Below are 15155 nucleotides of genomic sequence, written 5' to 3'. Positions count from 1 at the left end.
GAAATATTTACAACTGACTTAACATGCCAGAGTGGCTTAAGTATGTTTTTACATGGCTTAAACCAGTAAGCTTAGTTTAATAGAATGAAATCTAAGAAATTAATATTTAATGTACAGTTGATGGTACGTTCGATAAACGTGACAATTCAATGCTGAATATTTTTAATTTACAGCTCGTTTTTCGACTTTCACACTAAGTGACCAGCCCACCAAAGTCTGTCGTATTTATTTTGCTTAATAAAATTTGCTTCTTTGTACATCTGGCACTACTCTGGATGTTTACTTCTAGTTTTCCACCGAGTATTGCCACTCAGCACGTAAAAAATATCCTGTTCAACATTCTCAGGCGCAACAGGATCATAACTACACGGGAAACATGATTGTCATATGCAGTGCTGGGAATGGTAATAGTAGTAGGCTAGAATTTCGCGAAAATCGCGTGGCTCTTCCCAGTACAGTAGTCCAAAAACGTGAATCTAATGAAGTATCCTATGTTTGGTGCATGAAATTTCTAAATCGTTAGTGCCATTGAAGGCTCCAAATGCGGTAAATAGAACATTTTTCTACTTCTTTCTACTTTCTAATATTGGGTTGCCCTTAGCAACGGGTGTTTTGCAATTTTCAAGGCTTTTTGCCAGCAGTGATGGGCGTGAGTTTCACTGGCTTCGCTGACTGTGATTGGCTTTGTTTGGCTACTGTAGAATGAATTTCAGATTTTTTCCCAACCCTGGTCATATGTCACAATGTTCGAAGATTAACAAAGTCTTTAACAACTTCAAACAAATTCCCAAAAAGTACTTCTTTAGTATCAATATCACTAGGACTTACACTCTATATACCTGCACCCATTTACTTCGTTTTATTTTTTTTCGGGATTCATTGTCAATCTTTTTTTTTTGGTTTATAGGTCGAAAATCTAGCTGTTGCAGGTAATATCGAAGGCTTAAAAATAAGACTTATAGCTGATTAAGCTGGCAAATACAATCAAGTGTAATAATTGTAGATGAGGAGGCTATTTTTTTTAAAGTTGCATGGAATGAAAAGAGATGAGTTACCGAATTTACTGTTCATCATTGCGTTTTGTCACAAATACTCCTTGATTTTGCAGACGATAACTTTATTGGAGTCGATCGCAGTGCAGTAGAGCAGGGTTTTACTATTTTACAGTTGGACAACTAGGATAAGCTTGTACCGTACACCCCCGTTCATTTTTAATTTGAACATCTAGTCACCCTAGAAACGAGTGTCTGGTTACCCCTTTGGCTGTTTTGTTTTGATTTTGCGTTCCGTTTCGCAGAGTTCCATTTCAATTCACTCTGTTCCAATAGCTAAATGACGTTTGAACCATTTTTAATCTAAACGATGTGCAAATTAGCGGGGTACAAATTAAGAAGTGTTCAGATTAAATGTGGTCAAACCAACGGGGGTACCCGGTAATTTAATTCACTCTACCCAAACATATATGGTTGCATGTAGAGAAAGAAGCAGGTTCAGATGTGTTCGTGCTGAAACAGGGCTTGATGGAGATTGTGACGTATGATAATAATGTTTCCCATGTAGTAAAAACACGTGTACTGGCTGTGAATATCTCCTTTTACAGATTACGTACAGCTTAGGATGAAGATGAATCAAAGCCAAACTTCAAATTTTCAAGAGCACAAATCTGGAGAACCAAACAACCGTTTGAGCTGAAAACTTAATTGATTGGTCACCATCAGCTAGTGATCAATCGATTAAGTTTTCAGCCTAAACGGGTGTTTGGTTCTGCAGATTTGTGCTCTTGAAAATTTGAGATTTGGCTCAATTCATCTTCACCTTAGGGACCCGCAACTTGCAGAGGGAAACATTTCTACACTGTTGCTAGGCTTATCTGACTTCATAGATCCATTCCTAATGATAGCTGAATAAAAATTTAGTAAGCTAAAATGCGGTTTAAACATCCTCTTTACAGCTGGATAAACTGCAGTTCAGCTACCAATGTTACCTGGGTTATTTCGTTAACAACTTCGCCAAAACACCTCTCGATCCTTTATCGTACAACAGTGAAATTTCTTTTGAAAACAAGATCAATTTTCAATAATAATGCAAAGAGAGCATCGTCAATTTGCCTTGTCTTCTTCTTCTTCTTTCTGGCGTTACGTCCCCAATGGGACAAAGCCTGCTTCTCTGCTTAGTGTTTTTATGAGCACTTCCACAGTTATTAACTGAGAGCTTACTATGCCAATGACCATTTTTGCATGCGTATATCGTGTGGCAGGTACGAAGATACTCTATGCCCTGGGAAGTCGAGAAAATTTCCAACCCGAAAAGATCCTCGACTGGTGGTATTCGAACCCACGACCCTCAGCTTGGTCTTGCTGAATAACTGCGCGTTTACCGCTACGGCTATCTGGGCCCCAGTTTGCCTTGTATAAAACGCTTATTCTTGGCTTTAAGCACATTTATTTGAGAACAGAAGTGAAAATTATTGAGCGAGTAATATAAGCAAACTTCAGTGAGCTGGTCGTTTAGTGCGAATGCCGTAAGAAGACGTTGCATTATTTAGGTGGAGGTCAGGGGCCCCGTGGAAGACTTTCGCGTATGTTCATTCCGATATTAACCCCTCTACCGGCTTAACAGCTTCATTTTTTACCGCAAAATTCAAATTCAAGTCGTTATAACTTTTCTGTTTTTCAATATTTTTGCACCATTTTTTCACAAGTTCTCAAAAAACTCTTCTAGTTTTAGGATCTGAGTCGGAATTAATCATTGGTCATCTGTTTTTGAAGATATTCCAAAATTCCTTGGGGGACCGACCCGTAACCAGAACCCCCCGTAGATTTCTCAGGCTACAGAATTTTAATCGTATTCGAATATTCACTCTTCGGAACACTACATTGATGTTGTGAAAAAATGAAGCAATTTGGTGTAGCCGTCTTGAAGTAATGAGCATTTAGGTTTTTGGAACCACGCTGGTCAAATAAAGATCTTAAAAACTTCAAAAAACATCGTAACGTAATTTTCAGATACTTAAAGAATTCCTTACCTTATTGATTTGTATGATTTTTTCAGAGTAGCTCCTTATTACCTGGTATTATATAGCCCACATTTCTTTTTTTTTGATAAATTGATTAAAAACAAAATGGCCGCCAAAGAAATTTTATATGGAAAATGTCGGTCCCCCAAGGAACATCGGAATATCTTTAAAATCAGATCACCAATAATTAATATCGGCACGGATTCCTAAACTAGAAGAGTTGTTTAAGAACTTGTGAAAAAATGGTGCCAAAATAGTAAAAAACAAAAAAGTTATAAAGATTTGAATGTTTATTTTGCGGTAAAAAAATGAAGCTGCCGGTAGAGGGGTTAACGTGTGCGTACCAGAGACACCAAATCATTCCAGATTTGAAACAAACGATTGACACTAGCTCTAATCGGCTATAACAGTATTCACATGGCTTATCTTCTAACTGTTATTGTGGTACATTTTTTTCAGATCCTTGTTTTCCGAAATAACTTTCAATAGGTTCAACATAGAAAACACCAATAAGTTAAATTTAAACCAGTAAACTATGAAAACAACATACTTTAGACACTCCGGTTAGTTAAGTGCAACAATGATAACAATGTTATTCTAATAGAGAACAATCTGGCCAACTTTTTGAGTGTTTTTGTAGATATTTTGAGTGCTATAGCAAAATTTTAAGAAAAGATCATATTGAAATTTTTAATCAAAAATTTCAAATCAAGATTTCTCGACCTTCTAAACAAGTTCGAAATCTGAGGGCTTTACTGCTTTCGGATGTTCGGGTATTGCCAATTCCAGATTTGTCTGGAATATTCCAGATTTGAGTCTTCAGTTTACAAAAATCTGGAAAACCCACTTAAAAATTTGTAGTGCATTTGTAAGGTTTACAACACAGGAGATCCAGATTTTTTCAGATAAAATTTGCTATTCTACACTCAAAGCACACTAGTGATTCCGTCGAAGAAATAACTTCAAATTCAGAGCGCAGATCCCTACAGAATTGCAATAAATCTTCAAATCACTATATCTTGCATTTCCCTACATGAAACATTTTCTAATTTACTAAGAAAATGCTAGAATATATGGTTTCGAATAGTGAGTGCTGAATTGATGGTAGGGTAGAAGCACCGATTTTGGCCATACTCCAGTTGTAGCCATAGTGGATTACACACCGTTTTATATAGCCAATCAGCATGAAACCCTTTGTGTTCAGTAAATCACGTTCATATGATAGAGCTACACTTATTTACTTGTCCAAACTGATTCAAAACTTTCTTCCAATCTAACAATTCATCTTCCTTATAATTTTAATTCCTATACACCTAATTTGGCCGCTCTCATGAGAAATCAATGCAATTGGTCAATTTAGGAGCCGAAGTTAAATCTCTGACCGAAACTGGTTTCGTTGGCCTATATTGACCAACAGGATTTTCTAAGCGAAAACATGGTTTTAGCTCAGTTTTGATTTTTTACACACATAATGTGGATTTAAAGCTTGCATTTGACATATTTGTAGTATAAATACGGCTTCCCATTTAATTTTTATTGATATTTTCTCTTAGGCTAGCCAAAACCGGAACTTTTACCCTATTTTTAATTTTTCGTCAATAACGGTTCCAGTCACACCTTGAGTCAGGTCCTCGGAGGAGCATCGTACCCATTTCTGCACGGCCAGGCCGTGTAATTGGCTCGTTTAAAGCAAAAAATACTGTCCTCACCGAAGTCGTCGTCGTCGTCGTTGTTTGTTTGCTTGCTCGCTCGCTTACACACTACTCATTCATTATGGGATGCGTGGGTGGGATCGGGTGTGAAACTTGTCCCCTTGCGCTTGTAGGTCTCACTCCTTGAGCAAGAAAACGCAAAGGCGCACACACAGAGATAGGATGCGCTTGCCTTTAACACCTACGTTAGTTGCGGCGTCGAATCGTCGGTCGCGCGGGGTCAACTATCTTTTGCACTTCCATCATGTCTGCTGTAATGGCGCGGAGAGGTGATACAATATTATAATCGCTTGGAAATCCTTCTCCGATGTGTTTGTGTAGATAGTTTACCATTTTGATTGCACAATGAGATTTATGTTGTGTAAAATAAAACCTTAATCCGATTTATTTCTTATGCACAGACTAACAGACCCAGATACCCGTAGCAGTCAACGCGTAGTTATCCAGCAAGACCATGCGGAGGGTCGTGGGTTCGAATCCCACCGGCCGACGATCTTCTCGTATAGGAAATTTTCTCGACTTCCCAGGACATAGAGTACCTTCTTGCTTGCCACATGGTATACACATGCAGATATGATGTATGGCAAAGAAAGCTTTCAGTTTATAACTATCGAAGTGCTGATAAGAACACTAAACTGAGAAGCAGGTTCTGTTCCATTAGGGATGTAACACCAGAAAGAAGCATAGACTAATCCGTCAATCCGTTATACACAAATATAGAGGCAGCTTTGAAGCTAGTTTAGTTCAGTAATTTTCGGGAACTTTTCAACTTTTATAAATTTGAGTTTTCTAAAAAGTTGGTCATCTAGGAGGGCCAGCGTGTTCTTATACAATTTCCTCTTATTCAGTGAACACTTTTTCCGTTATTATTTGGAATTTTTGGCATTCTTTTAGCGATTCCTTCAAGAAATACTACAAGTGAGTTTTCAGATTTTGAAATAGTTTACCGGAACAAGCTATCAAGATCGTAGGATTCAAGATTATGATTCTCCATAATCTCACGAACTACACGAATTAGCTGAAGGAAACCCATCAGTTAATTTTGTAGGAATTCTTCCCGTTTTCCTTTAATAATTCCACCAATGATACCCATTTTTTTCCAAATATTATATGGTATTTTTTTCTCAATTTCTTGTGCATTGGTTGTTTCCTTTAGAGATTGTTCTTTCTCCAGTCAGTTACCTTATGATTTTACAAAAAACCATAGAAGCATTCCTTGAAGATTTGTTAAGGAATTTCTGAAAAAAAATCTGAAAAATTGAGGGAGTTCATATATACAATTATGAAGATATTCCTCGAAAACTCTTAGCAGAATTCTTGGGTATTTTTTCAAATTTTCTTGAAGTAATTTTTGAAAGAATTCTTGGAAATATGCTTGAGAGAATTATTGGAGTTTGCGAAAGAGAAATTCTGCTGGTTTGTTTGTTGCTGTGGCAGTAAAATAAGTAATCTTGAGTGAAGTTTGTGTAATGACGAAGGTAAGGATAGCCCATCAATGTTTAGCATACAAGAAATGCTACGAACAATTCTTGAAAACTCACGCAATACAAACCAGCCCAAGTAGCGCTAGTTCAAGAACCTCACTTTCATAAGATGAACTTTTACCGTCAGAACCTACTACTTTCAGCAATCAATCTCCTAATCTTTAAAGTATCTGCTAAATAAGACTAACGCTCTGCATGAGCTGTATCAATCAATAGATGACAAAATAAAGAATTTTATATTTCTCGCGAAGCTAATAAGCTTCAAGCAATGGATGAAGATATTCTTGAATTGATTCCTTTAGAAATTCAAGCATTTTTTTATGATATAAAAACCTTGGTTAACTTCCTCGAATCCTGTGAGAATGAAAAAATCACTGGAGGCATTCTTTTAGAATTTCTAGAAGGAAAACCGGTATCAGACAAATCCAAATCTAAACAAATCTAAAATGAAACTTATGGAATATTCTTGTTGTAGTCGAGTACCACACTAGGTTTGGGTTATTAGTTCAAAAACAAGTAAATTGTCGACGATGAGAAGAAAGAAGAGTTGTTTGAGGTTTACTGTTGTCACAAAGTAATTATCCTGGAGAAACTTTGGAGTGATCCCTGCAGGAATTCCGAGAAGTAAAATTTGGGATTATTTCTGAATGTTCAAAACCTTCTTAAAAACTTTTCATTTAAGAAAGTGGACACGTGATTGTTAACATTTTGGTGTGAAAATTCCAAGAAAAAATAAAATTTTGTTTCAGTGTGTACTCAAGTGTTTATTTTGACAGCTGAAAAAAGTTGACACCAAAACAGTTGTAAATTCCAAGCGATGGATCAGTTTAACATAGTGACACGCAGATTTATTCTGCACAAATGGTGTTCAGAAACGCTGTCGTTCCGAGATTTGGCTTAATTCGTGATGCGTCCGAATTGAACACTGTATCGAAAACAGATGCTCCTGAGGACGTACGATACATCCGAACAGGAAAATTTGGGAAAAAGATTCTGGTAAGGCAAGCAATTTCCTCCTGTTCAATAAAGGCGAAAATTACAGAGCTGAATGCATAACGTCTTCCGCCCATCTACCAAAAGCATACCAAGCCTCCATTGTTTTGCCCAGACCTGGCATCGACTTACTATGCTTCAGCTACTTTGGAGATGTTCAAGAAGCAAAAAGTCGAATTTGTCGAAACATGGCAAATTCAACAGAATTGCCCAGAACTACGCCCCATTGGAAAATATTGGGCAATAATCAAACGACATCTTAATAAGGATGGAAGACAAGCAAGTTTCATCGATTTTTCCAAGAAAATGTTGTCAGTAACACAACGAAAAGTTACGTAGAAACTTGTGCAGAACCCGACGGGAGGTATCAAGAGGAAAGTCAGAGCATTCTCAAGGAATGCTCAATAAATGTTCAAACTTCTGCGAATTTGGTCAAAATCAACTTGATTCCCACGTACACTACCGTGCATAAGTTTGGGTTCACCCCCTTAAAAACATTCAAAAGTGTTCAGTCCATATCTCTGTGATTACACGTCCAATTGAAACTCTTTAACCCGCATTTCAAAGGCAAAGAGTTATTCTTACTTCGTATATATTTTTCCAAAAACATTCTTTGAACATTGTATACTAAATTTTTACTTAAAGTTGTGACAATTTTCAAAGAACACACTGAAAAATCATATCTAATTTCCTCAGCATTGGATCGACCAAAATTTTGATTCAAAGTGTCATTAGAATCGTAATCTTATATTCTTAGAAGAGAGCCCACGAAATGTTGGCGGAAAAATCTGGAAAGTATTCAAAATCAATGAAACAGTCAGTCAAGTCATCGTGCAAAAGTTTGGGTTCACCCCTCAGTATGGCGTATCGTGCAAAAGTTTGGGTACACCTTTCTGGAGAAATGTTTCAAAGAATTTCTAAATTCTGTGGAGGAATTCTTTGAGATTTTCTAAACAATTTGATAGAGTTTCTTCGAAACAAATCTGGTGAGAATCCCAGGAGGAACTCAGTGAAAACTTGTAAAGGAGTTCTTGAAGAAAGCGCTGAAAAAGAAATAATTCATGGAGAAAACGTCGTAACAATTCTCAGAGGAATTTCTTCAAAGCACATCGTTGAATACTTGAAAAGGTCGTGGAACAATCACAAGGGATATTCCTTGAAAGAACTCGTGAAGAATATTCACTGAATGAAACAAAGAATGAATACATTCCATAGTAAAAATTGAAATTTAGAAATATACCTGAAGTGCAGCAATATGAGAAAAAATCATAACAAATAAAATCAATACAAATGTATGCAAACTACGAAAATTGTGAAGATCATGAATATTGCGACCGACATAACTTCTGTTAAATAATAATTTGCTAGGCCTCCTCCAGAAGAAAATCTAAGCTACGCCAATGGATAAGCAAATGTCACAGAGTAAGAGAAGATTTTGAGAACAATTTTCTGAAGGTTCTCTGTGAACGTTTTTAGAGAAAACAATGTAAAAATTGTTGGAAATCTTACAGATACTTGTATTTGTAGATTTACCTCCTTTTAGAAATCAAGAAGGGAATATTTTCTTCTTTCTGATGTTACGTTCCAACTGGGACAAAGCCTGCTTCTCAGGTTAGTGTTCTTGTGAGCACTTCCACAGTTATTAACAGAGAACTTTCATTGCCGATTGTATATCGTGTGGTAAGTACGAAGATACTCTATGCCAGTGCTTCCCAAACTTTTTCAACTTTCGCCCCCTTGAGACCAACATTTATCTGGAATCGCCCCCCTGATACGTAATTTCCATATTTTATGTAATTAAGTGTTGTACGTCAAAAAATGTCTTTGACTTGCATGTCCACAGAATCATGATATTGTACATTTAAAAGTATTTTTTCATATATCGATATCCCAAAATTATTAGGAATGATTTACTATATTGCAATTTATAATAGCAATTTTAACAATATTGTGCGTGCATTACAGGCTACTGAATCAGTTTCTGATACAAGTTCAGCCCAGTTTAAACTATTTGAATGTAGTATATGCACAGGCGCCAACTTGTGACGTAGTTGGGGGATGATTCGTTAATGGTGATTACATACTGATTTAACTTTTATTTATTAAATTACTGCAATAATTTTCAGAAATTGTGAATAATAAATGTTTGACGTTTTCTTGGAACAATTTTTTTCATTCAATCCAAAAATACTGAACCAACATATGAAAATTCAGAATGTTTTTCAACTCATAATGTGTACTCAGAAGCTATACCGTCAATGCAATACATAAAAAGGGTATTTTTTCTAACACCAAGAAATATTTGTCTCTAAATTGATTTGTACCATGAGAAATGATAAGAAAGAGTGCAACCGAATCTTCTTTTTTCTGTAAAAAATATGGATGCCAATGAAAGAAATATTATCTTACTAATCTCAAAGTTCATGCATAAAAACATACTTAAATAGAATATTTTGAATTTGCCAAAATTTTTCAAAATTCTCAGATACATGTTTTTACATCCAAAATATGTTGTGCTTAAATGTTATCTGTGACTAATCATCCGACCTTGAAAATCTCAAATACCGACCATGCTTAAAACTCACATGATATTGAAAAACCCAAAGGCATATGTTTGACAACTATCAAGTGTAGTCTATCATAATTTTAAAATGACCCTGATTGGAGATATATCGATCCTAGGTAAAATATTCGTGGAAAAAGTTAAGTTTGGGATTGATTAACATTCAGATGTGTCTCCTAAAACAATTATGAGTAATTATTTTCAAATGCTCCCGTGTTAGCCTTTTCACCCCCTTTCTGAATTTTTCGCCCCCCAAATTCTATTTTACAAATTTTCGCCCCCTTGAACCTGAAAATCGCCCCCAGGGGGGCGAATTCGCCCACTTTGGGAATCACTGCTCTATGCCCTGGGAAGTCAATTTCCAATCCAAAAAAAATCCACGGATCTCAGCTTGGTCTTGCTGAACAGTTGCACGTTTACTGCTACTGCTACCTGGGCCCCATAAAGGATTTATGAGATAGATTTTTGGCTGAAAATAAGATGGTAACTCACTGATATATTTTGAATATATTTTAAATATTTCTTCAATATTGGATATTTTACATAAATGGACTGAAGACCTTTCAGAAGAAAACTGGAGAATTAATTTAATTAAGGCTTTAAAAAGTTATTGTAGTTATTGAAGGATTACTAGAGAAATCACTAAGACAACGACAATTTGCTAACATCAATTCTATCTGTTCAACGAAGGTAAACCTTAAGATTTTTCAAACATTACTTCACTCAAATGATGACAAAAAAATCAAAAAGATTCTTTTTAATTTATTCGAATCCTCTGAGGAGAATCTTAATAGAGAAACAAAAAAGTAGGTTGGAGTACCTTGTACCTTTTAATTCCACCCTAATTGCTTATGTTTGACAGATACGCGAATTTCGACTACCTTGTTTTTTCTTCAAATGGATAGCCTACCAATTTTCCAGACATTTTCTAGTTTTTTTTTCTTGGGAAATGGCTAACAACACAATCAAGTAAACGTTGTGGAGAGACAAGAAGTTTTCATTTAGGGGAAGCCTATTAAGGTTTTTTTTTCAATTATGTAATTTTTTTCTGTCATTCTGAAGCTTATGGCAATATCATGTTTTTTTCGGAAGAATCATACAAATTGATTTTTTTTTAATTTTTGACCACAGGTAAAATCAGTAAAACAATCAGTTGATAAGAAAGATGGGACAATTATACACTCCGTAAATACTAGGGCGGTTCAAAAAATCTGTTTTACTTTACACCGCTCATTCAATTATAGATCTTATTCTAAGTGTCTTCCAAAAATTTCAGCTCATTTGAATAAAAAATGAGACTGCACAAAATCTTAAAAATTTGTATGGGAATTACTATGGGAAAAGCAAGCAACTCATTCAATAGGTCATAGTCTTTGCATAAATTGCTTGCTTTTCCTATAATAATTCCCATACAAACTTTGAGGGACTTGTGCAGTCCCAGTTTTAATCGAAATAAGCTCAAATTTTGGGATGACAAATATTCAGAATTTGAACTAGAATCCAATGAGCGGTGTGGAACAAAATTGATTTTTTGAACCACCCTAGTATATACGTTTTGTTTTGCTCATACCTATTAACATGCTGATTTTAACTTATGTATTTCCAATTATTCCTCTGTAGACTTCTTTAGGACTCCTTGACCAAATATAATAGCTGAAAGCTTACATTGTCGATTACATTTAACGCTAACTCGAGCGATTCTTCGCTGAACCTTTCTAAACGTCCTATCTAACACTGAGAGGCTCTTGCTAGCCGAGGGCATTGTCTTTCATTCTATAGCAAAAAAGTAGCAAAATAAGTTTCCATAAGGGCTTATCTGTATTCACCGATTTCTCTTCGTCATTGCTCTCCTTGCAGTATTGCAGAAAACACTTTTTGCAGTATGTTCTCGTGCTGTAGGGTAAAGAATCACTATATCTTGCTTTATGAACAAAAATATTACAGATTTATTTTATATGGCGAAGATATTAGCGAAAGAGAGGATCGATGAAGTGAAATCGCTCATGTCAGCTCTATGAAGGAACTGTATCGAATTGTGGCTAAGCTATTGATTGAAAAGGAAGTAAACAATAAGAGCCTCTCTTAGATCGTTTAGATAAGTTCAGCGAGATTTTTATAATGATCGCAATGCCCATCAAATATTCAACGACAAAAAGCCTGTTAACCTTCACAGTACCAACACAGACAAATAGACGTCATACTCTCATCATTTTCCATCGACCACCTTTTTAACGGTCGATTCAAAAATATGGTAGTTGGCCTATCCGCCACCCGCAGCGCTCGCATCGTTTTTGTTCGCATTTGACGTTTACACACTACCGCCATCTGTTGGCCCATCGGCCAAACACGCTTATTTTAGCATTGGGCGTACATGTCCTCGTGACTATGATTTTGATCGAGATTTGCTCTAAGTGTTACGTCTGTTTGTCTGTAGTACCAACATACAAAATCGATATATTTGTTTTCTTTAACTTGCAATAACTTTGTCAATTTTCAACCGATTTTCATGATTCCTCCAAGGTTAGATCGGGAATCTAATATAGTTTTCAAAAAGTTATGATTCTTAAAACTGGCGTAGTTTTAAAAAAGGGCCAAAGTCGCTTGGGGTACCTGAGGCTGTCAAAACAGGAAACTCAATAATAAATACATTGAATCGCTCTAAAATATCGATTAAATTATTATATGATGGACCCCTAGATATGAAGATACTATCCTGAGCTGTTTAGGATCATAGTGGACCATTGTGGCCACATAGTCATCTGGTACAGGTTTCGATAGGGATCCCAGCGTTCGACGGCATGATTTTTCAACTATAAGTAAATAGACATGGTGTCATGTATCAATGACAAGATCCGGTAGGCCTCATATGGGACACTTATCGACTTTTCGGTACAAGAGTATTCTGACGACTCGAAATTCATGATTTTTGATGTTGTTTTGAATATACATGATGGTATCCAGATATACTGAATTCGGTTCCGTTAGGGCTCAAATGGGCTCAAATTCTCCTATGAATTTCATCAAAAGCCTGGAACTATTTAAATAAATGTTGTATCTATATTATCGGGTTTTCTTTGGAAATAAATTATGGTCACTCTGCAAAAGGATATTCCAGGGTCTATAAATATGATATCAAATTTATTTTAAGACATGCATCCCATTTTGACTGCATTAGGCACCCACACTACTTTGACTCTGTTTTGAAACTACGCCAGATTTCCAAATCATTCATAACTTTCTGAAAACTTTATTAGATTCCCGATCTAACCGTGATGGAATCATCAAAATCGGTTGAGAATTAACAAAGTTATTGCAAGTTAAAGAAAATAATATGATAGATTTTTTTATGTTGGTACTGTAAAGGTTACGGAAAACTAGAAATTTCCGAACAAAGTTGTATTTTCGGCTGCTATGATCTCTTCGGTGTGGGTGTTTTTTTTTTTCTAAAAGCTATTGGGCTAAAAATTTGCTTCGATACTAAGTCTTTAAGCATATAAGTGCATCGTACTACCACATTTCAGAAAATTTGGCTGACACAAACTCCCAAAACAAAAACGACCGAAAATTGTAAGTTTTATGTATAATCTACAAATTTAAAGAGTGGACATTCCAAACTAAATGGACGCTGAATGTTTCTGAGAAATTATTAGGATTTTCAAATGACTCATCATTGCAATCATCAGATACACCCATCGCGCTACAGTTATTGCCGGGCACTGTGTTTGATATAAGTAATGGATGCAATTTTAGATATAAACAGACATCATTTCTAAAGCGGCAGATGATTAATATTTATATTTCTATTGTTATGACTCAACCGTTATCAGGAAAGGAATCGATAAAACCATACTCACTTGTGTCACTGTCGTTTAACCGCCAATCTATTGGACATAGATGTTATCCAAAGGCGATTGTCTACTCAAGCAAAACAAAAGTGCGTTCATTTAGGTACATTTGCCTCCGTCGATTATTGGGGTTTGCAATTTTTGCACAAAATGCTCCACCAGTCTGTAAACAATGATCGCTGTTGTAAAAGGCAAACAGCAACGCTAATTATTATCGACTCGCTGTTTAATCCAAAAGCCAATTTATCCAATATCGAACCGGGGAACTCTACCACCTCTAAGCCGTACCACTTGTACGTGTGCACGTTTATATAGATATTTATTATCGTAAAGGTAAGCACAAATCAGCTCTTATCACCTTCTCTTTCCCTCACACACACGCGAGTCGCTCTTCTCGATCCCGCCGTAGTTAAGTACACTTTTGCTTTCGATTGATTTGCACTAATTTTCGGCTGCACAATTTTTGCTGCTGCACCCTTTGCACACCTCTTCGCCCACTTCTGGTTGTTGTTGTTGCGACGATTCGCCTTAATTTCTTCTCTCTTCACATACACCTTCGCTTCGCCTTGCGTCGCACACAAACACGCGCGCGCCTTTTGGTATTAGCTATGGACCGCACTTCGCTGCTGCAGAGAAACGCACTAAGCCTACTGCGAGCCAAGCCGAGCCCGAGCCGAGAGTCGTTGTTCTGTTTTCTTCTTCCGCCGCCGAATGCACTTTTCCTCTGCCCGGAAAACTGTTTTCCCTTTCTAGTTTCACGTCTGTTTCGTGCGGTTATTTCTGATTTTATAACTATTTTTACATTTACGTCAGCCGATTAATAATGGATTGGCGACTTACTGCATGCACCCAACATCCACGGCCGTGCACTCTCACTCTCTGCGGCACTTCCTCTCTCCTTCCCACTCGCCTGCTGCTTGCTGCGACAACCTTTCAAAACAAACGATCGCGATGATAAAAAGCGACGGATCTCTCACAGGAGGCGCTGCTGATTGGGATGCAATGCGACCAGGAAGTAGGCTACGACTCGAAGGAAAGGACACCGAGATGCCCGAGACCGCAAAACTGATAATAACTAACCACCAAGAGCACGGTTTGTATAATGCTCCGCTTTCCACAGGGCGCACAATGCTATTTTTACAGTATCCTAATGCCGCATATAAAGCAAGGATAGCTCTATATCTATATAGGTACGGTACAAGCTATGTAAGAAGAGACACACAGAAAGTACACACAATAGTTCAGTGATAAAATTGATATCAAGGGAGGCAACGAGACAAAAACGCGTGCTAGCTGCCCGAATGTATGCAATGTACTGATTGTGATTGTGTTTCTTCTTCGTGCGCTATCGTTGTTCGTATATCCGTCGTATCGTGTCGTCGTTTTGTCGCTGTGGTGGTGCAATCGAAGGTGGGTTTCCGGGGGTTGGCCCCCCTCGCTGTGACCCTTCGCGTCAGCTGGTGTAAGTGCTTTGGATATACACAAAGAAACGCGGAGGCGGATATTATCATCGTCGGAAGAGCGAAGTATCACTCGCTCACG

At 36.9% G+C, this 15155-nt stretch overlaps 1 protein-coding gene across 1 annotated transcript in view; it reads right to left on the bottom strand.

The window, feature by feature from the left end:
- Positions 1 to 14930, bottom strand: part of LOC5568000 (ras-interacting protein RIP3) — an 899140-nt gene extending 884210 nt beyond the window's left edge. The window contains exon 1 of the mRNA XM_021847835.1: positions 13623 to 14930. The gene's annotated coding sequence lies outside the window, so the exon portion shown is untranslated. The remainder of the gene's footprint in view (positions 1 to 13622) is intronic.
- Positions 14931 to 15155: the final 225 nt, after the last annotated feature.

Source organism: Aedes aegypti, chromosome 2 (genome assembly GCF_002204515.2).
Source record: "Aedes aegypti strain LVP_AGWG chromosome 2, AaegL5.0 Primary Assembly, whole genome shotgun sequence".
Classification (NCBI taxonomy): Eukaryota; Metazoa; Arthropoda; class Insecta; order Diptera; family Culicidae; genus Aedes; species Aedes aegypti.
This window is presented reverse-complemented; position numbering and strand designations above follow the sequence as displayed.